The sequence below is a fragment of the Hypanus sabinus genome, chromosome 10, assembly GCF_030144855.1.
Source record: "Hypanus sabinus isolate sHypSab1 chromosome 10, sHypSab1.hap1, whole genome shotgun sequence".
NCBI classification, from domain to species: domain Eukaryota; kingdom Metazoa; phylum Chordata; class Chondrichthyes; order Myliobatiformes; family Dasyatidae; genus Hypanus; species Hypanus sabinus.
In genome coordinates, this window is record NC_082715.1 from 2,481,101 (window position 1) to 2,505,109 (window position 24,009).

Here is a 24,009-nt window from a genome sequence, read left to right on the forward strand (position 1 = left end):
TCGTTGTAATTTGCCCTGTGATTAGACTAGGGTTAAATTGGTGGGTTGCTGAGTTACTTAGATAACATTTTTCCCCATTCTGATGTTTGGTCTGAAAAACAACTGAACCTCTTGACCGTGTCTACGTGCTTTTATGCATTGAGTTACATGATTGGCTAATTAGAAATTTGCATTATGAGCAGATGTACAGGTGTACCTAATAAAGTAGCCACTGAGTGTAGATTGAGAAATAAATAAATACTGAAAACATAATGGAGTCTCCATAATCCATATTTTTAGAATTTATTACAACTGTTTGTCATCGTGAATAGTTTTGGAAACTAGCATAATGATAGTTGGTTACATTTATTTGGGTTCTTCCACAATCAAGGTTACTTTGATCACATTTCTTTCCCATTCTGATTTTTGGTCTGAACTATTATAAAAGTGACATCAGTAACTCATACGCTTGGATTTTCAGAAGGTCTTTGACAAGGTGCCATACATGAGGCTGTTTAGCAAGATAAGAGCCCATGGAATTACAGGGGAGTTATTAGCATGGGTGAAGCATTGGCTGATCGGCAGAAAACAGAGAGTGGGAATAAAGGGATCGTATTCTGGCTGGCTGCTGGTTACCAGTGGAGTTCCACAGGGGTCGATGTTGGGACTGGTGCTTTTTACGATGTATGAGGGGTGATTGATAAGTTTTTGGCCTAAAGTAGAAGGAGTCAATTTTAGAAAACCTAGCACTTTTACTTTTCAATGTAGTCCCCTCCTACATTTCCAGTGGTCGTGGAGCATACAGATCTTGGATGTCCAGAAAGTGTTGACAGCAGGGGTGATTGATAAGTTCATGGCTTAAGGTAGAAGGAGATGAGTTATTAACTTTAAACTTTCTGCATAATCACTCAAAGAGTTGACCTGCAGATGCATGTAACGAGAGCTGTATAACCCATCTCCTTCTACCTTAAGCCAAGAACTTATCAATCACCCCTGCTGTGGACCACCTGGAGGTCCAAGACGCCGACTTCTACAAAGAAGGGATCCGTATGCTCCACAACCACTGGACTAAGTGTGTAAATGTAGGAGGGGACTATGTTGAAAAATAAATGTGCTAGGTTTTCTAAAATTGACTCCTTCTACCTTAGGCCACAAACTTATCAATCACCCATTGTATGTCAATAATTAGGACTATGGGATTAATGGATTTGTGGCTAAATTTGACGATGATACAATGATAGGTGGAGGAGCAGGTAGTGTTGAGGAAACAGAGAGCCTGCAGAGAGCTTTAGATAGTTTACGGGAAAGGGCAAAGAAAGGGCAAATGAAATACAATGTTGGAAAGTCATGCCTTTTGGTGGAAGAAATTGTTACAAGAATCGTCCCTTGTAATAACGATCAGTAAGGCACAGAGAATCTGTAGTTACCAACAAGTAACTTTTATTGTTTCAAATAAAAGCATGTGGGTTCACAAACAGTCTCTGGGTGCACCCTACTAGAATTCCCTGACAGACAATGAACAGTCAATGAAGAGAAAAAGCATATTACCCAGGAAAGGAGTCTATGCTGGTCAGGCATTCCTCATGGTTCAGATCTCCACATGTCCGTGGGGTCCTCCGTATCCGTGATGGTTGGTCTCCGGCTGCTGGAGAGTTATCGCCCCCGAGTATTTGGAGCTCCTGAGTCTCTGTTCCTCATCAATTGAACCATTGGATCTCATCCCATTGGCTCAAGGTCACCTGACCTACCTGGGTCACATTCTTACTAGTCATTGTACAGGGCTACAGCCAACATTGTTTCATGGCTCTGCCTACCCCAGCCTTGTGTATTTGTGTCTTTATGCTCTGACTGGTCCAAACTGGTTAAATGAGGCATCCCAGACAGGGTCTAACGAGATTGCCGATTGCAGGTCTGGCATTTTACAGAACAAGTAGCTACTCCTCTGAGAGTGGTCTCAGGTTTATTGCTCTGACTAGGTTGTTCCAGAGCAAGGATCAGTTCAGAGTCCATGCCCTTCACATAACAAATGGCCTCAGATTTAGCAGTTTACCTGAGGCTTCCTGTGTCCATATTGTTGTTCTGATTAAATTATACAGAAGCAAGAAACTGTTCAAAGTCCACAAAATGGGGGGAGCAAAGACAACTGGCTTGTCTGCTTCCCTTATCCTTGATCAGATTGCAGTTTCTTCTGGCAAACAAAATAAACAGGCAGACTATTATTTATTTGGGGAGAGAATTCAAAATGCAGAGATGCAAAGGACTTGGGAGTCCTTGTGTAGGATACCCTAAAGGTTAACCTCTCAGTTGAGTCGGTTGTGAAGAAGGCCAATGCAATGTGCAATGTTGGCATTCATTTCTAGAGGTATAGAATATAAGAGCAGGGATGTGATGTTGAGGCTCTGTAAGGCACTTGTGAGACCACACTTGGAGTATTGTGTGCTGTTTTGGGCTCTTTATTTAAGAAAAGATATACTGATACTGGAGAGGTTCAGAGAAGATTCACAAGAATGATTCCAGGAATGAAAGGGTTACCACATGACGAATGTCTGGCAGCTCTAGGGCTGTATTCCCTGGAGTTCAGGAGAATGAGTGGGGACCTTATAGAATCATTCTGAATGTTAAAAGGCCTGAACAGATTAGATATGGCAAAGTTATTTCCCATGGGAGTCCAGGACAACAGGGCACAGCTTTCGGATTGAAGGACGTCCATTTAGAAGCGGGATGCAGAGAAATTACTTTAATCAGAGGGTGGTAAATCTATGGAATTTGTTGCCACAAGCGGCTGTGGAGGCCAAGTTATTGGGTGCATTGAAGGCAGAGATAGATAGGTTCTTGATTAGCCAGGGCATCAAAGGGTATGGGGAGAAGGCAGGGGAGTGGGGATGACTGGAAAAATTGGATCAGCCCATGATTGAATGGTGGAACAGACTCGATTGTCCAAATCGCCTACTTCTGATCCTATATCTTATGGTCTTATAGTCTTCATGACTGTTTGAACTCCACCTTTACAACACCCTCCTGCTAAAGAAATTCTGCTTCATCTCTGTTCTAAAGGGACAGCATTGTGTGCTGAGGCTGTGCCCTCTGGTCTTAGACTATCCCACTATTGGAAACATCCTCTCCACATCTATTCTATCTCGGCCTTCCAATATTTGATAGGTTTCAATGAGTTCCCTCTTCGGTCTTCTAAACGCTAGTGAGTACAAGCCCAGAGTCATCAAATAGCCAAGACAATTCAATTGAATGCACAAGGAAGTTCAAGACAACTTTGTGAAACAAAAGACATCATCTGCAATATCACAAGAAATAAGACAATCTCTGACAGAAATGTATACATCTATTTATTTAGTGGTATAATGCCGAGTTGGTCCTTCTGGCCCTTTGAGCTGCACCACCCCAGCAAAGCTCCCACCAATAATCCCCATCATGGGACAATTTACAATGACAAATTAACCTACCCGGTACATCAGGAAATCAGAGCAGCTGGGGAAATCTGTACATTCCACAGGGAGCATTCCTTTCAGTACAGCGTTGGAATTGAAATCAGAACTCTGGAACACCCTGAGCTGCAATAGAATCACACCAACCCTAAACACAAGTGAATGGAAGCTAACAAGTTGAAACAAATACCTGGGAGCTGAGAAGGATTAATGACAACCTGGAATCCAAATAGAGTTCATATTCATACTTCCTCATAAAGAGTGTGCCACAGTAGTGTAGCTGTTGGTACAACACTATTACTAGTACCAGCTCAGGGCATTAGAGTTTGGAGTTCAATTCTGGTGCCTCTCTGTAAGGAGTTCGTCCCCGTGGAATGCATCTGCCCAATTTCCTCCCACAGTCTAAAGACATACCGAGTGAGTTAATTGGTCATCGTCTCGTGGTTAGGTTAGTGTTAAATCAGGGTTGCTGTGGGGGTTGGTGGGTGGTGTGGCTCAAAGGGACAGGAGGGCTTACTCCACTCTATATGGCTAAATAAAATAAAATAAAACTGAAGTGGTCAGAAGGTGATTCAGCAAAATCCATCTCTGGTATATAACAGTGATGAATTACAGAACAACAGCAACATTTAAGAGAAGGTAGAAAGGGTCAAAATAGAATGAGGTAGGGGGTCACCAAGAAAGCTTTTGGCACATTGACCTTCATAAATAGGAATATTGAGTCTCAGAGTTGGGATATTATATTGAATTTGTATATGACTTTGGTGAGGCTAACAATGGAATACTGTGTGCAGCACTGGTCACCTACTGATAGGAAATTCAAAGACCAGAAATACATTCACAACCTCAGACTAGAAGGGTGTCCCTTTAGAACTGAGATGAGGAGGAATTGCTTTAACCAGATAGTATTGAACCTGTGGAATTCTTTGCCACAAACGGGTGTGGAGGTCAAGTCATTGGGTATATTTAAAGTGGAGGTTGATAGGTTATTGATTAATCAGGGTGTCAAAGGTTACAGGAAGATGCAGGAGAATAGCGTTGAGAGGGAAAATAAATCAGCCATGATGAAATGGCAGAGCAAACCTGATGGGCCGAATGGCCTAATTCTGCTCTTATGCCTTATGGTCTGTGGGCATGAAGAAATGCAGAGGGCAGAGATATTTCCAGTGTTGGTGTACAGAGAACAGCAGAGGTGACATAAAAACAGAATAGCATATATACACCCACACAAAAACCTGCTCTCTCATTGTCAATTGATCAGATTTCATTCACGGTGACAAATAAAAACACGCACTTGTGACTAATAATGGCAGCTCTGAGTTCATGTATGTTCAAAATGGCAAAAACCCACTAAAGATGACAAAGAAATACTGCACGATCTACTGCAGTGCATCTACAGCATTTCCTTCTGAAAGTAAAGGGCAATTGTTAGTTAGCGAGCTATAGTTCTATCTACAAAAGACTATCTGATATGGAGGGGCCACTACACAGGATCAGAAAAGGTTGCAGAAAGTTGTAAATCCTACTAGCTCCATCATAGGCACTAGCCTCTCCAGCATCAAGGACACCTTCAAAAGGGAACACCTCAAAATGTGGCATTCATCATTAAAGACATGCATCACCCAGGACAGTCCCTGTTCTCATTGCTACCATCAGGGTGGAGGTACAGGAGCCTGAAGACACAACTCAACATTTCAGCAACAGCTTTTTCCCCTTCACCTTCACATTTCTGAATGGATAATTAACTCATGAACACTACCTCACAATTGTTTTGCTCTCTTATTGTATTAATAATTTATTTGTTTGATACACTTCTTATTGTAATTTATAGTTTTTGTTATTATGTACTGCAATGTACTCCTGCTACAAAACAACAAATTTCACAACATATGCCAGTGATAAAAAATCTGATTCTAATTCTGGTTCTGAACAAAAACAGGTCTATAACAACAGCACCAGATTAGAGCACGGTTAAATTATAACTATCCTGTTACATATTTTGTGATAAACACATCAACACCCTGAGATTGAGATGACTCTGTCCAATGCTTAATTACTGCTGTAGCAGGTTGAGTGATTGAGAAAGGAAACACTTTATCCATTCCACTGATAAAATAGTGCAAATTACTTGTGCAATTTGTTGAGAAAATTATGCAATTCATAATAAAACAGAAGGAAAGGTGATCTAAAATTTCACATTGAGTTGCTGTAATGTACACTTTATAGTCCCTTTATTAGTTACACCTTTATGTTAACATATATATCTAATCAGCCAATGATGTGACAGCAACTCAATGCATAAAGGCATGTAGACATGGTCAAGAGGTTCAGTTGTTGTTTAGCCCAAACATCAGCATGGGGAAGAAATGTAATCTAAGTGACTTTGACTGTGGAATGATTGTTGGTGCCAGACAAGGTGAATTGAGTATCTCAAAAACTGTTGATCTCCTGGGGTTCTCACACACAACAGTCTCTAGAGACTACAGGGAATTGTGCACTAAATGAATAAACATTCAGCAGCAGTTCTTTCAGACAAAATGCCTTGTTAATGAGAGAGGTCAGAAGAGAATGGCAAGATGATTCAAATAATCAGGAAGGTCATAAGACCTAGGAGTAGAATTAGGCCATTCAGCCCATCAAGTCTGTGCCCCATTCCATCATGGCTGATCCCAGATCCCACTCAAGCCCATACACCTGCCTTCTCACCATATCTTTGATGCCCTGATTGAACAGGAAACTATCAACTTCCTCCTAAAATATATGCCCAGACTTGGCCTCCACCACAGTGTGTGGCAGAGCATTCCACAGAATCACAACTCTCTGGCTAATAAGGTTCCAGTTCATCTCTGTTCTAAAGGGTCACCCCTCAATTTTGAATCTGTCCCCTCTAGTTGTGGATACTCCCATCAAAGAAATCATTCTCTCCACATCCACGCTATCTAGTCTATTCAACATTCAATGAGGTTTCAATGAGATACCCCCCCCCCCCACACACAAATTCTTCTAAATTCCAGTGAGCACAGGCCCAAAGCTGTCAAGTGCTCCACATAGGTTAACTCCTTGATTCCCGGAATCAGCCTTGTGAATCCCCTCTGGACTCTTTCCAATGACAATACATCCTTTCTGAGATATGGAGGCCAAAGCTGTTGGCCATACTCCAAATGTACATTTCCCCAAGCTGTGTTCCATCTGCCACTTTTTTGTCTATTCTTTCAATTTGTGTAGGTCCTGTTGCAATTGCATTGCTTTCTCATCGCTACCTACACTTCCAACTATCTTTGTATCTTCTGCAAACTTTGTCACAATTTATGGAATGTAGACCTCCGTTAGTCTCGATAGACCATGGAATTGCACCTTGGAAAGCTTCCAGGGTGCAAGTCTGGGCAAGGTTTTTTTTTATGGAAGACCAACAGATGCCCTAGCTGCAAGTCTCCCCTCTCCATGCCACTAATGTGGCCCAAGGAAAGTGCATTAGGACCCATACATCTTGGCACTGGTGTCGTTGCAGAGCAATGTGTGGTTAAGTGCCTTGCTCAGAGACACACACGTAAGCCTCAGCCAAGGCTTGAACCAAAGACCTTCAGATAACTAGATGAATGCCTTAACCACTTGGCCACATGCCAACACCTTTATTGAATGCAGTTGTGGGAAATGTATGATAATAGATTTTGGTAAAAGGAACAATGGTGCAGACTACTATCTAAATGGGGAGAAGATTTGAGCATCAGAGGTGCAAGGGACTTAGGAGTCCTCATGCAAGACTCCCAGAAGGTTAATTTACAGATCGAAATTGTGGTAAAGGAGACAAATGCAATGCTGGTATTTATTTCAAGTGGAATAGAATATAAAAGCAAGGAGATAATATTGAAGTTTTTAGGATACTAATCAGGCCGCACTTGGAGTATTGCCAACAGTTTTGGGCTTCATATCTCAGTAAGGATGCGTTTTCATTGGAGAGAGTCCAGAGGAGGATCACAAGGATGATTCTGGGAACAAAGGAGTTAACATATGAGGAGCATTAGGCAGTTTGGGGCCTATACTCACTGGAATTTAGAAGAATGTGGAGGGGATCTCATTGAAAGTAGCAAATGCTGAAAGGGATAAATAGGGTGCGTATGGAGAGGATATTTCCTATCATGGAGGTATCCAGAAATAGAGGGTGACCTTTTAGAACAGAGGTAAGGAGGATTTTTTTAGCCAGAGAGTACTGAACCTGTGGAATGCTCTGTCGCAGACTGCAGTGGTGGCCAAGTCCATGGGTATGTTTAAGGCGGAAGTTGATCGTTTCCTGATCAGTCAGGGCATCAAAGGATATGGCAAGAAGCCAGGTGTATGGGGTTGAGTGGGATCCAGGATCAGTTATGATGGAATGGTGGAGCAGACTCAATGGGCTGAATGGCCTAATTCTGCTCCTTTGTCTTATGGTCTTATTATCCAAATCATTGACAAACAATATGAAAAGTAGTGGTCCCAAAACTGACCCCTGAGGAACACCACCAGTCATTGGCAGCCAATCAGAAAAGGCCCCCTTTGGACCCATTCACTGCCTCCTGTCTGTCAGCCATTCCTCTGTCCATGCCAGTATCTTTCCTGTAACACCATAGGATCTTACCTTGTTAAGCAGCCTCAGGTGTGGCACCTTATCAAATGCATTCTGAAAATCTCAGTAAGTGATATTCACTACCACCCCTTTGTCCACTCTGCTTGTTACTTCACCAAGGAACGCTAAAAAAATTGTCAGGCAAGATTTCCCTTCACAGAAACCATGCTGACTTTGACTTATTTTATCATTGGTTTCAAAGAACCCCAACACTTTCACAACCATTGAAGTTAGGCTGACTTGCCTCTAATTTCCTTCATTTTGCCTTCCTCCGTTCTTAAAGAGAGACTGCAATCTTCCAGCCCTCCAGCTGCATGCCAGAATCAAGCAATTCTTGAAAGATCATGACCAATGTATCAGCTATCTCTTCAGCAACCTCTCTCAGGACTCTGGGATGTAGCTCATCTGGTCCAGGTCACTTATTCACCCTAAGACCTTTAAGTTTGTTTAGCACTTGTTCTTTTGTAATAGCAATGACACTCACTCCTGCTTCCTGACACTCACGGACCTCTGGTACACTGCGAGTGTCTTCCAGAGTGAAGACTGTTGCAAAATACCCATTTAGTTCATCTGCCATTTCTTTGTACCCCATTACTACCTCACCAGCATCATTTTCCAGTGGCCCAGTATCAGCTCTGAATTCCCTTTTATTCTTTATATAACTGAAAAAAGTTTTTGTGTCCTGCTTTATATTATTGGCTAGTCTGCCTTCATATTTCATCTTTTCCCTTCTTATAGCTTTTTTAATTGCTTTGGGTTGGATTTTAAAAGCTTTCCATTTACTTTTGCTACCTTATACGCCCTGTTCTTGGCTTTTATGCAGTCCTTAACTTTCTTTGTCAGATATGGTTGCCCAGCCCTGTCACTTGAGAACTGTGGGACATATCTATCCTGTGCCTTGTGAACTATTCCCAGAAATTTCAGCCACTTCTGCTCTGCTGGCATCCCTGTTGGTATCCTCCTCCATTCCATTTGGAATTTCTTCTCTCACGCCTCTGTAATTCTCCTTATTCCATTGCGATATAGATACATGTGAATTATGCTTCTTCCTCTTGAATTGCAGTAAAATTCAAACATATTATGATCACTGCCTCTTCCCTGATAAGATCTGGGTTATTACACAACACCCAATCTGAGATAGGCTCTAGCACAAATTGTTCTAAAAAGCCATCTTAGAAACATGGAAAACCTGCAGAACAATACAGGCCCTTTGGCTCACAAAGTTGTGCCGAACATGTCCCTACTTTAGAAATTACTAGGGTTACCCATAGCCCTCTGTTTTTCTAAGCTCCATGTATACCTATCTAAAAGTCTCTTAAAAGACCCTATCGTATCCGCCTCCATCACCATCGCCGGCAGCCCATTCCACGGACTCACCATTCTCTGTGTAAAAAACTTACCCCTGACTTCTCCTCTGTACCTACTCCCCAGCACCTTAAACCCGTGTTCTCTTGTGGCAACCATTTCATCCCTGGGAAAAAGCCTCTGACTATCCACATGATCAATGCCTTTCATCACCTTATACACCTCTATCAGGTCTCCTCTCATCCTCTGTCACTCCAAGGAGAAAAGGCCGAGTTCACTCAACCTATTCTCATAAGGAATGCTTCCCAATTCAGGCAACATCTTTGTAAGTCTCTCCTGCACCCTTTCTATAGCTTCCACATCCTTCCTGTAGTGAGGCGACTAGAACTGAGTACAGTACTCCAAGTGGATCTGACCAGGGTCCTATATAGCTGCAACATTACCTCTTGGCTCCTAAATTCAATTCCACGATTGATGAAGTCCAATACACCATATACTTTCTTAACCATCTTAAACTTGTAAGTATTTGGGAAATTCCCTGTCTTGCAATCCAACACGAACTTGATTTTTCCAATCCCCTTTGCATATAGAAGTCCCCCATTACAATTGTGTCAATACCCTTATTACATGCCTTTTCCAGCTCTCTTTGCAATCTCCTTCTCATATCTTGGCTCCTATTTGGAGGCCTATATATGATTCCCATAATGTTTTTTTGAAGTTTCTTAATTCCACTCACAAAGATTCAACATTCTCTGCCCCTATATCATCTCTTTCTAAATATGTAATTCCATCTCTTACCAACAGAGCTACACCACCGCCTATGCCTTCCTGCCTGCCCTTTCGATACCAAGTAAATCCTTCGCCAGTAACCTTCCAACTATGGCCTTCTTTCAGCCACGACTCAGCAACCCCCATAACGTTATACTGACCAATCTCTAATTACGCCACAAGTTCATCCACCTTATTCCAAATGTTACTTATATTTAAATACAGCACCTTCAGTCCTGAATTCTTCATCTTTTGAATTTTGCTTCTGTGGTACAATTTAACTCTTTACTCTGTCTGCATTTGTACCCAGTCATTGGCTTGTCCTTCCTTACATTCACGTTACATCCATCATCTACTTGTAAACCTGCTGGCTCATCCTCAGCTTTGTCATACTGGTTCCAGTATGACAGAAGGTGACAGTAACTCAAATTACCACGTGATACAACAGTGGTGTGCAGAAGAGCGTCTTTGAACACACAACACATTGAACCTTGAAGTGGATGGGCTACAACAGCAGCAGACCACAAACCTACACTCAGTGGCCACTTAATCAGGTACAGGAGGTACCAAATAAAATGGCGACTGAGTGTATAAACATGTAGTAAATAGTATGTGATAAAAAAAGTCATTAGGAGTAATTAAAATGTGACAATCAAATAAGGAGGGGATATTACAACATTGTAGACTGAATCAAAAGTGATTTATAACTGTTTCTTGAAAACAAAGATTAGATTAAAGCCTTGCAATCACATTCTGCCATTGATTATTTTAAAATAAAATTTGGGTTTAATTTTACTTGAACGTTTTATTCAATTTAAGGCACATTTCACTGTAGAAGTGATTATTTAGACCAAAGTGAAGTGCCAGTTTCCAGCGATGTTCATTAACAATTAATGCATAATGATTGTGACATAATTACCTCAAGTGTGAGGAAAAACCTCACTTTATTACAAGAGATACAGTATGTACCATCTTCACAAAACTTACCAGTGTGTGAACATTGCTTGATACAGAATGAAAGGAATTTGAACCACTGTAAATTTAAAAATTCAGTGAACAGATTTAGATGGAGATTTCAGACTTCTAACTAGGTTTTAACAATTATGCAATGATTCTCAGTGAAAGAAGATCTGACTATTTGATCATATATTCACCTTTGTAAGTCGAACTATTCAAGTATTGCATTTGTGTGGATTTTGTTGTTTTATAATTAAAGAATGGAGAAGAGTTCCTTTGATCTAAAGATCAAAGTGGTTCACCCTAACAAGATGGATCATTGCTTGCAACGGAAACTGCACTGTGGCTCTACAACGGATAGTCAAAGCCACCCAATGTATCACTTGCATCAGCCTACCCACTATCAGGGACATATTTACAGAAAGGTGCCAGAAAAGGGCCAGTAACATCATGAAGGATCCCACCCACCCTGCTCGTAGACAGTTTATCCCACTCCTATTAGGGAGGAGGCTACGTAGCATCCATGCCAGGGTCACCGGACACAGAAACAGTTACTTACCTCCAGCAGAAAGAATTGAAACATCCACCCACTAACCCACCTCCCAAACCCCCAACTACCACTACTTCATCATTTCCTGTCAGTCATCCTATGTCCAGACACTCCTGTGCCTAGCATGACTTTATCGACATAAAATCAATCTACGTATATAAGCTAGCTTACATATTTGAATTTATTGTGTTTTTCATTATTGTGTTCTATATCTTATTGTGATTTTTGTGATACGGCAGATCTGAAATAACAATTATTTTATTCTGATTTAAACTTGTATACTGGAAAGGACATTAAACAATCTAGAATCTCAATTCATTTGCCCTATCATTAACATGTTCCCACAACCAGTGGACTCACTACCAAGGACTCCTAATCTCATGTTCTCACTATGTATTGGTTATTTATTTATTATTGGTATTTCTTTCTTTTTGTACTTATGCAGTTTGTCATTTTTTGCTCAGTGGCTGGACACTCAAGTTGTTGTGGTCTTCCACTGACTCTAACATGAATATTATCCTATGGACTTATTGAGTATGCTTGCAAGAAAATGTATCTCAGGTTTGTAAATGGTGACATTTATGTACTCGGATAATAAAATGACTTTGAACTATTATTAATTACACTTGGATTCTTGTATTTCCTTATATTCTATTTGTTAATAGAATATAAAAGCCAGGTAGGTTTGCATGACAGGCTATCTTTGGCTATTTTTCATGACCCCAATGTGGACAGGGTAATGGTACAACCAATACTACGGCAGCTACCCAGCTCTGTAACCTGAGATCAATACTGACCTCTGCACTGTCTGTGTGGAGAACTGACCACACCAGAATATCCAGTTATTGATTTGTTAGGGGATATCATGCGCAGCAGGGGATTTTGGCCCACCGAGCCTCACCGCCCGGCAACCCACAGAATTTTTAACCCTAGCCTGACCAATTAACCTACTAACCAGAACACCTTTGGACTGTGGGAGGAAACCCACACGCACACGGGAAGGAATGTAGAAACTTGCTTACAGAGGATGGTCAAATTGGACTCCAAACTGTGACATCCTGAGCTGTAATAGCATCACGCTGACCGCTATACAGCCATGGTGCCCTCAGTAAAATAAATCTCTAACTAGCATAAATAAACCACTTATATAAGTTGAAGATAAAATAGCATTTGTGAGTTTTCACCTATGCTGGGTCCCAACAGTGATAGATGACAACAAGCAAGATGGGATGTGCTATGGAAAATTGCCAGATTCGGAGTCGGCTTGGGTTCCATCATATTCAACATATGGCTGAGCAAGGGTCTCAGGGTCACGTTTGTGGTATGAAACAGAATTCTGGATAAGGACTAGAAAAAGAAAAACACGTCTCACTGCCAACATATTGCAGGTTCTTTAACCCTATTTAAACCTCTGTATGAAACATTTTTCAGAGCTCACAGCCAGGAGACTCACAAATAACAGATGTCTCGAGGGAACTAGAAGACTTTGACACAGGTAATATAACAAAACGGTCTCCAATGCTTCACAATGATAGAGAATTAGATACATAACAGCTGACAAAAACAGATGTGTTCAGTCCCATAACCAAATAGCAGACCAGTTGGAGGCTTTTCGGCAACCGCACACACAAACTCTGGGCTTGGCGTAGAATACCATTATTTTTTAGTCACATTTCAGAGGTGTTCTTCCTGACTGGCAAGCGGCCAGATTTGCTGAGGCTGCATTATGATATCAAATGTTCTTCACAAGTTCAAATGCAAATGAGGCGCTTCCTGTTTGCTTCACCAGATGACACGATGCTGGTAGTGGGGTGAGGGGGAGAAGACATTAAAGTAGTGCACTTGTTTACTTGTTTACCACTTGACCTTTGTTTGACAGAAAAGTACAGACTCACAAGGATTTGCACAAGCGAAAATTCAATTTAACTATATCATTTCAGATATAACTACTAACAGATAGAATAGAACAATAGATTCAGTCAAAAAGCTACACTTATCATGTGCAGTTTCTCATTGATTCTATAGTATTTCTTCATTCTACTGTGAATGCCTGTAAGGGTGACACAGCAGTGTAACAGTTAGCTCAACTCTATATAGCACCATTGATTGGGGTTCAGTTCCTGCCACTGTCTGTAAGGAGTTCATATGACCATGCGGGTTTACTCTGGGTGCTTCCATTTCCCCCCACATTCCAAAGTCATATGACTAGTATGTTAATTGGTCACATGGGTGTAATTGGGCAGTGCAGGCTTATTTGACCACATTGATTTGTTACTGTGCTGAATCTCAAATTAAAATTAAATTAAGAAAATTAATCTCAGGGTAGTATATGGTAATATAGACATAGTTTGATAATAAATTCACTTTGAACTTTGACCAAAGAGTGTTGTGACACTGCAATTTCACAATTATTTCATGCGATTATTTGTTTTAATATTTCTTTGATTAAATCTCTCCATGGGACACCTTGTAAATTTACAAATCAGTGACAAGTAAAATGGCTTCCATCCAACAGATTTTGGCTAATAGTCAGTGTTTGTGCCAGTTGATTGACTTGTGCCAAAGAGTTATTGAAATGACAAAATGTGAGTTATTGCTTGAAGTCACGGTGCAGGCGATGCCTCTTGCATTTTCCAGCCGAAGGTCGAGGCTCACCTCTGTGTCATTCACATCAGTGAGAATGGAGACTTGAACCAGTCATATGTACGACAACACAAAAAAGAAATCTGTTCTATCTGGCAGCTTGGCATGGAATGTTTCCGGATGAATATGTAAATTGGTTCAGGAGAGGTTTAACGCCAAACAGTTTTTTTTCACCTGAGGGTGCTCGGAGAGAAGGAAGGAAGAACTGTTGCTGTACCAGCAGTTAAAAGGACCATCCTCCCTGTCATATGCTGATAATGAACTGTTAAGCAAGAGGAAAATTAACGCAAGGCTTGTTCAGAAACCCCTGTTACATGGTTAGCTTTGTGCTTGAAGGTAAATGGTGGTGCAGTTGGGGGTGGAACTAATTGTTTGGGAGGGGGTACCAGCTGGAAGAAGTGAAAAGATAATAAAACTACAATAGATTTTCAAACTTTTCTGTACAAACAGACAGCACACAGAAGGTGGCATGCCACTGAAATAAGTAACTAAATCTTACTACTGATGCTGGAATGTAGCCAGAGGTATGCTTGGGGTTAATATCAAGGCCAACCTGAAGAAATTCAACTTTACACCCTGAAAACTGGGAAGATATTGCACTCAACAGATACACCCAGAGGAAATCTGTTCAAAGGGAATGGCACTACATGAAAACAACTTCTGCTGTAACAGCAAGAAAAAGTGGCAGCTGTGACAGGAGAGATTGACCAACCAGAAGACCCAATCACTGACCAGAGCCACCACTACTCTCTCCTGGACACACTGCACCAGAATATCTAGATCCCGGATCAGGCTTTATAAACAATAGATAATAGACGATAGACAGTAGGTGCAGGAGTAGGCCATTCGGCCCTTCTAGCCAGCACCACCATTCACTGTGATCATGGCTGATCATACACAATCAGTACCCCGTTCCCACCCTCTCCCCATATCCATTGACCCCACTATCTATAAGAGCTCTATCTAGAATGCACCCAGAGACTTGGCCTCCACTGCCTTCTGGGGCAGAGCATTCTGCATATCCACCACTCTCTGGGTGAAAAAGTTTTTCCACATCTCTGTTCTAAATGGCCTACCCCTTATTCTTAAACTGTGGCCTCTAGTTCTGGACTCACCCATCAGCGGGAACATGCTTCCTGCCTCCAGTGTGTCCAATCCCTTAATAATCTTATATGTTTCAATCAGATCCCCTCTCATCCTTCTAAATTCCAGTGTATACAAGCCCAGTCACTCCAATCTTTCAACATATGACAGTCCCGCCATTCCGGGAATTAACCTTGTGAACCTACGCTGCACTCCCTCAATAGCAAGAATGTCCTTCCTCAAATTGGGAGACCAAAACTGCACACAATACTCCAGGTGGGATCTCACCAGGGCCCTGTACAGCTGCAGAAGGACCTCTTTACTCCTATACTCAATTCCTCTTGTTATAAAGGCCAGCATGCCATTAGCTTTCATCACTGCCTGCTGTACCTGCATGCTTGCTTTCATTGACTGATGTACAAGAACACCTAGATCTCGTTGTACTTCCCCTTTTCCTAACTTGACTCCATTTAGATAGTAATCTGCCTTCCTGTTCTTGCCACCAAAGTGGATAACCTCATATTTATCCACATTAAAATGCATCTGCCATACATTTGCCTACTCACCCAACCTGTCCAAGTCACCCTGCATTCTCATAACATCCTCCTGACATTTCACACTGCTACCCAGCTTTGTGTCGTCGGCAAATTTGCTAATGTTACTTTTAATCCCTTCATCTAAATCATTAATGTATATTGTAAACAGCTGCGGTCCCAGCACCGAACCTTGCGGTAACCCACTGGTCACAGCCTGCCATTCCGAAAGGAACCCGTTAATCACTACTCTTTGTTTGCTGTCAGCCAGCCAATTTTCTGTCCATGTCAGTACTCTGCCCCCAATACCATGTGCCTTAATTTTGCCCACTAATCTCCTATGTGGGACTTTATCAAAAGCTTTCTGTAAGTCCAGGTACACCACATCCACTGGCTCTCCCTTGTCCATTTTCATAGTTACATCCTCAAAAAAATCCAGAAGATTAGTCAAGCATGATTTTCCCATAAATCCATGCTGACTCTGACTGATCCTTCTACTGCTATCCAAATGTGTCATAATTTCCTCTTTTATAATTGATTCCAGCATCTTTCCCACCACTGACGTCAGGCTAACCGGTCTATAATTCCCTGTTTTTTCTCTCCCTCCTTACTTTACAGCCACCTGGGGACCCACCAGTAGACAACCCCTCAGGAGAACATCATACTTGGCAGAAGTGTATGTTTCGATGTACTGTACACGTGACAAACTCATACAGTTAATCTTTATCTTTGTGTTTCCTTGATCACAGCTCCAGCTGGTGGACTGGGTGATTTCAGTACTTGCAAGAAAAAGCTCACAAAGTCTACCTCTGTTTTGTACATTTGTGACAAATGCTGCATGGCCACTGTACAACCTGTACCTCCTGTACCTAATAAAGCAGCGCCTGAGAGTATGTTTGCAGTCTTCTGCTTCTTTAGCCCATCCACTTCAAGATTCGACATGTTGTGTGATCTGAGATGCCCTTCTGCACATCACTATAATATCGTGTGGTTATTTGAGTTACTGTCACCTTCCTGTCAGCTTGAAATAGTCTGCCATTCTCCCCTGACCTCTCTTCCTAACAAGACACTTTTGCCCACAAACTGCCATTCAGGATGACTTTTGTTTTTTGCACCTTTCTGTGTAAACTGTTTCAAATTATCCACCATTGTCCCTGTACCAAAGAAGACCAAGGTAACATGCCTGAACAACTGGCACTTACCTCAATAATAAGCATTGAAAGGCTGGTCTACAAGTACATCAGTTGTGTCAGTAGCTGAACTGTAGGTGGACCAGTTTGCTACCACCTACAATTGACCTACCGACACAACCAATTGACAGACTTCGCAATAGCCACTGCTCTACACACTGTCCTTACGCATCTGGAGAAGAAGGATGCTTATGTGAGAAGGCAGTCCTTGGACTACAGTTCAGCGTTCAACACCATAGTTCCCTCCAGGCTTGACAAGAAGCTCAGAGACCTCAACCTTGACCCTGCCTTGTGCAGCTGGATCCTGGACCCTGTCAGATCGCCAGCAGGTGGTAAGAGTGGGCTCCCTCACATACAACCCTCTGACTCTCAATACAGGAGACACTCAGGGTTGCGCACTGAGTCCCCTCCTTTACTCCCTGTTTACTCATGACTGTATTGCCACCCACAGCTCTAATATGCTAATTAATTTGCCAACAACACTACATTGATTGGCCTTATCTCAAAAAATAACAAGGTCGCCTAAAGGGAAGAAGTCATCTCTCTGACACAATGGTGTCAAGAAAACAACCTCTCCCTCAATGTCGCAAAAACAAAGGAGCTGGTTGTGGATTACAGGAGGAATGGAGACGGGCTAACCCCTATAGATGTCAATGGATCTGGGGTTGGGCGGGAGAACAGCTTTAAGTTCCTCGGCATCCATATCACTGAGGATCTCACGTGGTCTGTACATACCGGCTGTGTGGTGAAAAAGGCACAACAGTGCCTCTTTCACCTCAGACGGTTGAGGATGTTTGATATGGGCCCCCAAATCCTAAGAAATTTCTACAGGGGCACAATTGAGAGCTTCCTGACTGGCTGCATCACTGCCTGGTATGGGAACTGTACTTCCCTGAACGTATAAAATTCCAAAGGGATTGGACAGGCTAGATGCAGGAAGATTGTTTCCGATGTTGGGGAAGTCCAGAACGAGGGGTCACAGTTTAAGGATAAAGGGGAAGCCTTTTAGGACCGAGATGAGGAAAAACTTCTTCACACAGAGAGTGGTGAATCTGTGGAATTCTCTGCCACAGGAAACAGTTGAGGCCGGTTCATTGGCTATACTTAAGAGGAAGTTAGATATGGCCCTTGTGGCTAAAGGGATCAGGGGGTATGGAGAGAAAGCAGGTACAGGGTTCTGAGTTGGATGATCAGCCATGATCATACTGAATGGCGGTGCAGGCTCGAAGGGCTGAATGGCCTACTCCTGCACGTATTTTCTATGTTTCTATGTTTCTATGAAGGTGGAATCTCATGTGGATAGGGTGGTGAAGAAAGCTTTTGGTATGCTGGCCTTTATAAATCAGAGCATTGAGTATAGGAGTATAGATGTATAAGAACATCTGCTCCCAATTTATGCTTCCAAGTTCCTGCCTGGTGGCTTCATATTTCCCCTTGCTCCAATTAGACACTTTCTTGACCTGTCTGCTCCTACCCTCTCTAATACTATGGTAAAGGAGATAGAATTGTGATCACTATCTCCAAAATGTTCTCCCACTGAGACCGGACACCTGATCAGGTTCATTTCCCAATACCAGATCAAGTACAGCCTCTCCTCTTGTAGGCTTATCTACATATTGTGTCAGGAAACCTTCCTGAACACACCTAACAAACTCCATTCTATCTAAACCACTTGCTCTCAGGAGATGCCAATCAATATTGCAGAAATTAAAGTTTCCCATGATGACAACCCTGTTATTGTTGCACTGTTGCATAATCTGTCTCCCTATCTGTTCCACAATGACTTTGTTACTATTACGTGGTCTATAAAAACACCCAGTAGAGTTAATAACCTCTTCTTGCTTCTAACCTCCAGCCACAGAGACTCAGTAGACAATCCGTCCATAACTTCCTCCTTTTCTGCAACTGTGACACTATAATTGATCAGCAATGCCACTCCCCCATTTCTTTTGCCTCTCTCCCTGTCCTTTCTGAAACATCTAAAGCCTGGCACTCTAAGTAACCAACTCTGGTTCCTGCCGCTGAGCCATCCAAGTCTCTGTAATGGCCGTAACATCACAGCTCCAAGTACTGATCCACGCATCCACTTTGTTCATGATACTCTTTGCATTAATATAGACACATCTCAAACCATTGGACTGAGCAAGTCCATTCTTTGTCACCTGCATCTCGCACTGTCTCCAAGCTTTCTCTATTTATGAGCCAACACTCACTTCCTCTATCCCTTTAGTTCGGTTCCCACCCTCCAGCAATTCTAATTTAAACTCTCCCCAGCAGCCTTCGCAAACCTCCTGCCAGGATATTAGTCCCCCTTGATTCAAGTGCAGCTCATTCTTTTTGAACATGTCACGCCTGCCCCAATGATCCAGAAATCTGAATCCCTGCTCCCCGCTCCAATCCCTCAGCCACGCATTTATCCTCCACCTCATCCTATTTCTGTACTCACTGTCATGTGGTACAGGCAGTAATCCCGAGATTACTACACTTGTGGTCCTGCTTCTCAGCTTCTTTCCTAACTCCCTGTAGTCTGTTTTCAGGACCTCCTCCCTTTTCCTACCTATGTCATTGGTACCTTTATGTACCACGACCTCTGGCTGTTCTCCTTCCCACCTCAGGATATCGTAGAGGCGATCAGAAACATCCCGGACCCTGGCAACTGGGAGACAAACTACCATCCATGTTTCTTTCCTGCGTCCACAGAATCACCCGTCTGAACCCCTAACTATAGAGTCCCCTATCACTGCTGCTATCCTCTTCCTTCCCTACCCTTCTGAGCCACAGGGTCGGACTCTGTGCCAGAGGCACGGCCACTCTGGCCTCCCCCAGGTAGGTCCCCCACCCCCAGCCGTACTCAAACAGAAGTATTTATTGTTAAAGGGGACAGCCAAAGTATCTGACTCTTGCCCTTTCCTCTCCTGACTGTTACCCACTTACCTGTCTTCCGAGTCCCCGGTGTGACTACTTGCCCATAGCTCCTCTCCAACACCTCCTCACTCTCCCTGACCAGGCGAAGGTGATTGAGCTGCAGCTCCAGTTCCATAACCCGGTCCCTAAGGAGCTGAAGTTCTTAAATAAAAGAACTTATAGAAATCTGCCCACAATAATGAACGTTACATTTGTGCCATTATTATTGCAAATGATACAGAAGTCTATCACTGTATGTAAAATGAAATAGCCTTTAGGATAATTACTCTGGAGTTATAATGAAAGGTCGAGGTGTATGGGGTGTCCAGGGAGGGGGAGCAGCTCTGAGGGTAGGGGTAGTGGCTTGTCATGTCCGCTCCAGGGCAGCTCACTCACATTTCATCCTCGCTGGACACTCAGCTCTCACCTGTGACTCCAAGTAACTGTTTGCATGCAAACGCAGCTATACCCTGGTACTTCTCTTCAACAGGCGGGCTGAACCAGGCAGTCCCCTACCCTGGTGAGACAGGGATGTATGCAAAGTCAGACCTGCTGGGCGAGGCAGGTGAGATCTGCAATGAGATCAAACGGCCAGGAAGGTGGTTCTATAACGCTCTGTGGAGAGTGAAGTGCAGAGTCATCATCATCTACTGCCAGTTGTGATGCTTGTTCATACAACTGAGCCTGAACCTCCAAGGATGAAACAGTGGAATGTTTTTTCTCACTTCAAAAACTCTCCCGGACAAGTCTCCTGTCATTGTTGGATATGACTGACAGCCAACATTTTCGTCAGGAGTGTGGAGAGAGTAGAGAAGTGGGCTAAGCACAAATCCTCGAGGTGCACCTGTTGATTGTCACTGAGGAGGAGAAGTTACCACCCATTCAAACTGACTGGTCTCCCAGTGAGTAAGAAATAAACACAAGGATGAGTCAGAGACAAATATGACCCAGAGTCAATCTCAGATGTGAAACTTCAGTAACACTGTAATACTACAGACAACAACACAATTAAAGGTAATATTAAAAGCTATAGGCTTGTTCAGTACTACAGAATATCAATAGTCCTTAATAGCTGTCACTAAATTCTAATTACAGCCATCTGCCAATCCCAGAGGAAGCAACTCTAATTATCAGGAGCAGGCTGTGCTTCAGTCCAAACTCACTGGTTTTTAAAGCCTCTGTTGTCAGTTTTCAGCTCGAAAAATGGGCCAACGGGAAACACTCAAGAATAACAGCATCAACAATGAGAGTCAATATTATCAGATTGACTTCTGGCCACGCCTGGTGTACTTGATATGTTGGTGTATTATTTCAGGCATTAGCTCACTTTAACTACATATAATCAATCTTTATTTATTTATATGGTTTCTGAAGGTTGTTATAGGCAGGGGTGGTAATGGGGATGAGCTCCCACTACCTACTGAATATTCCCAATTGTGTGTGTCTCAAGTAGCCTCTGACAACCAATCCCAGCTCCTGGCCTTCACGTGCGGTTTAGCTACTAAGCCCAGTGGAACTACATCTACTGACAGGAGGAGGGGCTTGTTGGTGACAGTTGGCAACTCATCTAGGAGAAGGAAAACTCTGATTTCAAACCTCTGCTGCCTTGGGGAAAGGCCACTCATGAGGAGGGCTTCAGGAGTAAACCCCAAGGGAATAATCCAGTGCTGGCATCCTTATGGCAGTCCTGCAACGATTTCAAAGCTGACTGGCAACTCTTGAGACATTGCTGATACCACGCTTTATCAGTCTCTGCTGTTGCTTTGGGTTCATCAGATGCGGGAAGCTTGCTCTCCATATCGTCCTGCCCAGGCTTGCCTAGTTAGATAGCTAGGACACAATATCCATTGTCAACTCTGACTGACTGTGCCATGGCATATATACACTGTATATAAGCTGCCTTATGTATTTATTGTATATTTATTATATTGTTTATTATTGAGTTTTTCATCTCATTGTGTTTTTGTTGTGCTGCATCAGATCCAGAGTAAGAATTATTTTATCCTCCTTTACATTTTATATACTGGAAATAACATTCATCAATTCAAGATTTAAGATTCAAAATTGTTTTATGTCATTTCCAGCACACAAGTGTAAAGGAGAATGAAATAATTATTATTCCACATTTGATGCAGCACAAAACTGGCTTGCCCACAGAACGCAAAGAGTTCTTGTAGATGGGTTATATTCTTTATGGAGGTTGGAGGCCAAGTGGAGGGATGGGTTAGTAAATTTGCTGATGACACAAAGGTTGAGGGTGTTGTGGATAGTGTGGAGGGCTGTCAGAGGTTACAGCGGGACATTGATAAGATGCAAAACTGGGCTGAGAAGTGGAAGGTGGAGTTCCACCCAGGTAAGTGTGAGGTGGTTCATTTTGGTAGGTCAAATATGATGGCAGAATATAGTATTAATGGCAAGACTCTTGGCAGTGTGGAGGATCAGAGGGATCTTGGGGTCCGAGTCCAGAGGACACTCAAAGCAACTGCGCAGGTTGACTCTGTAGTTAAGAAGGTATATGGTGTATTGACCTTCATCAACTGTGGGATTGATTTTAAGAGCCAAGAGGTAATGTTACAGCTGTGTGGGACCCTGCTCAGACCCCACTTGGAGTACTGTGCTCAGTTCTGGTCACCTTACTACAAGAAGGATGTGGAAGCCATAGAAAGGGTGCAGAGGATATTTACAAGGATGTTGCCTGGATTGTGGAGCTTGCTTTACGAGAATAGGTTGAGTGAACTTGGCTTTTTTTCCTTGGAGAGATGGAGGATGAGAGGTGACCTGATAGGGGTGTATAAGATGAAGAGAGGCATTTATCATGTGGATAGTCAGAGGCTTTTTCCCAGTGCTGAAATGGCTAACATTAGAGGGCATAGTCTTAAGGTGCTTGGAAGTAGGTACAGAGGAGATGTCAGGATATCAGGAGTAGGTTTTTTTTTTACGCAGAGAGTGGTGAGTGTGTGGAATGGGCTGCTGGTGACAGTGGTGGAGGCAGATATGACAGGGTCTTTTAATAGACTCCTGGACAGGTACATAGTGCTTAGAAAAATAGAGGGCTATGGGTAAATCTAGTAATTTCTAAAGTAAGTACATTTTTAGAACACCATTGTGGGCCGAAGGGCCTGTATTGTGCTGTAGGTATTCTATGTTTCTATGTTTCTAAAAATAACACAGTAAGATAGGGAACCCAATAATTAAAACCAAAATAAGTATAAATGCTTAAAATAGATTATATACCTGGATTGATTGTAAGTTCATAAAGTGATGCTAGGCACAGGAATGTCTGTACATAAAGTAACTCTGACTGGAAATGATAAAGTTGTTGTGGTTGGGTTAGAGGTGGAGTTGTAGATCAGCCTTACTGTTTGAGGAAAGTATCTGTTTTTGAGTTTGAGGCTACGTAGCCTCCTTTGTCATATTCTACACCAGGCATGTGAACATAATTAACCCGCGTGAGTTCCTATAGGACAAGTGACCGGGAGGTAGTAGGGTAATTTCCCTGAGGTAAAGAAGGAATGTTAAACAGCTCATCAACTCTCCCCTTATCCAGCAGAACTCTGACAATATCCATTGGATTGGAGAAGGATGAGCTGGTTAGGTGGGGATAGAGAGAGAGAGGCACTTCTTGTTACTCTCTACAATCAGTACTATTTAGTTGATTAAATTAGAATCCACTTCATATGCATAAAAATAGTTTAAATGAATGTAATCCAAATGCTTAAATTAATTAATGTGTTAAATTGGTAAATTCTTGCCTGGTGAATGTATATTGTAAAGGGCCAACAATATCATGAAGGAGCCCACACACCCTGCTCACGGACTGTTTATTCCATTCCCGTCAGGAAGGAGTCTATAGAGCATCCACAGCAGGACCACCAGACTCCAAAACGGTTACTTTCCCCAAGCCCCACCCACCCCCCACAACCCTAAACACCAATATCACTTCCCGTCAGAATCATCTGACACCAAGTGTCACTTTATGGACATAATCAATCTGTGTACATAAGCTACCTTAAAGACCATCAGACCATAAAACATGGGAGCATAATTAGACCATTTG

General features: G+C 42.5%; 1 protein-coding gene across 1 annotated transcript in view; it reads right to left on the bottom strand.

Annotated features, from left to right (window-relative positions):
• LOC132400430 (PC3-like endoprotease variant B) overlaps nt 1–24,009 on the bottom strand; it is a 1,805,907-nt gene that overhangs the window by 328,757 nt on the left and 1,453,141 nt on the right. The gene's annotated exons all lie outside the window — the stretch shown is intronic.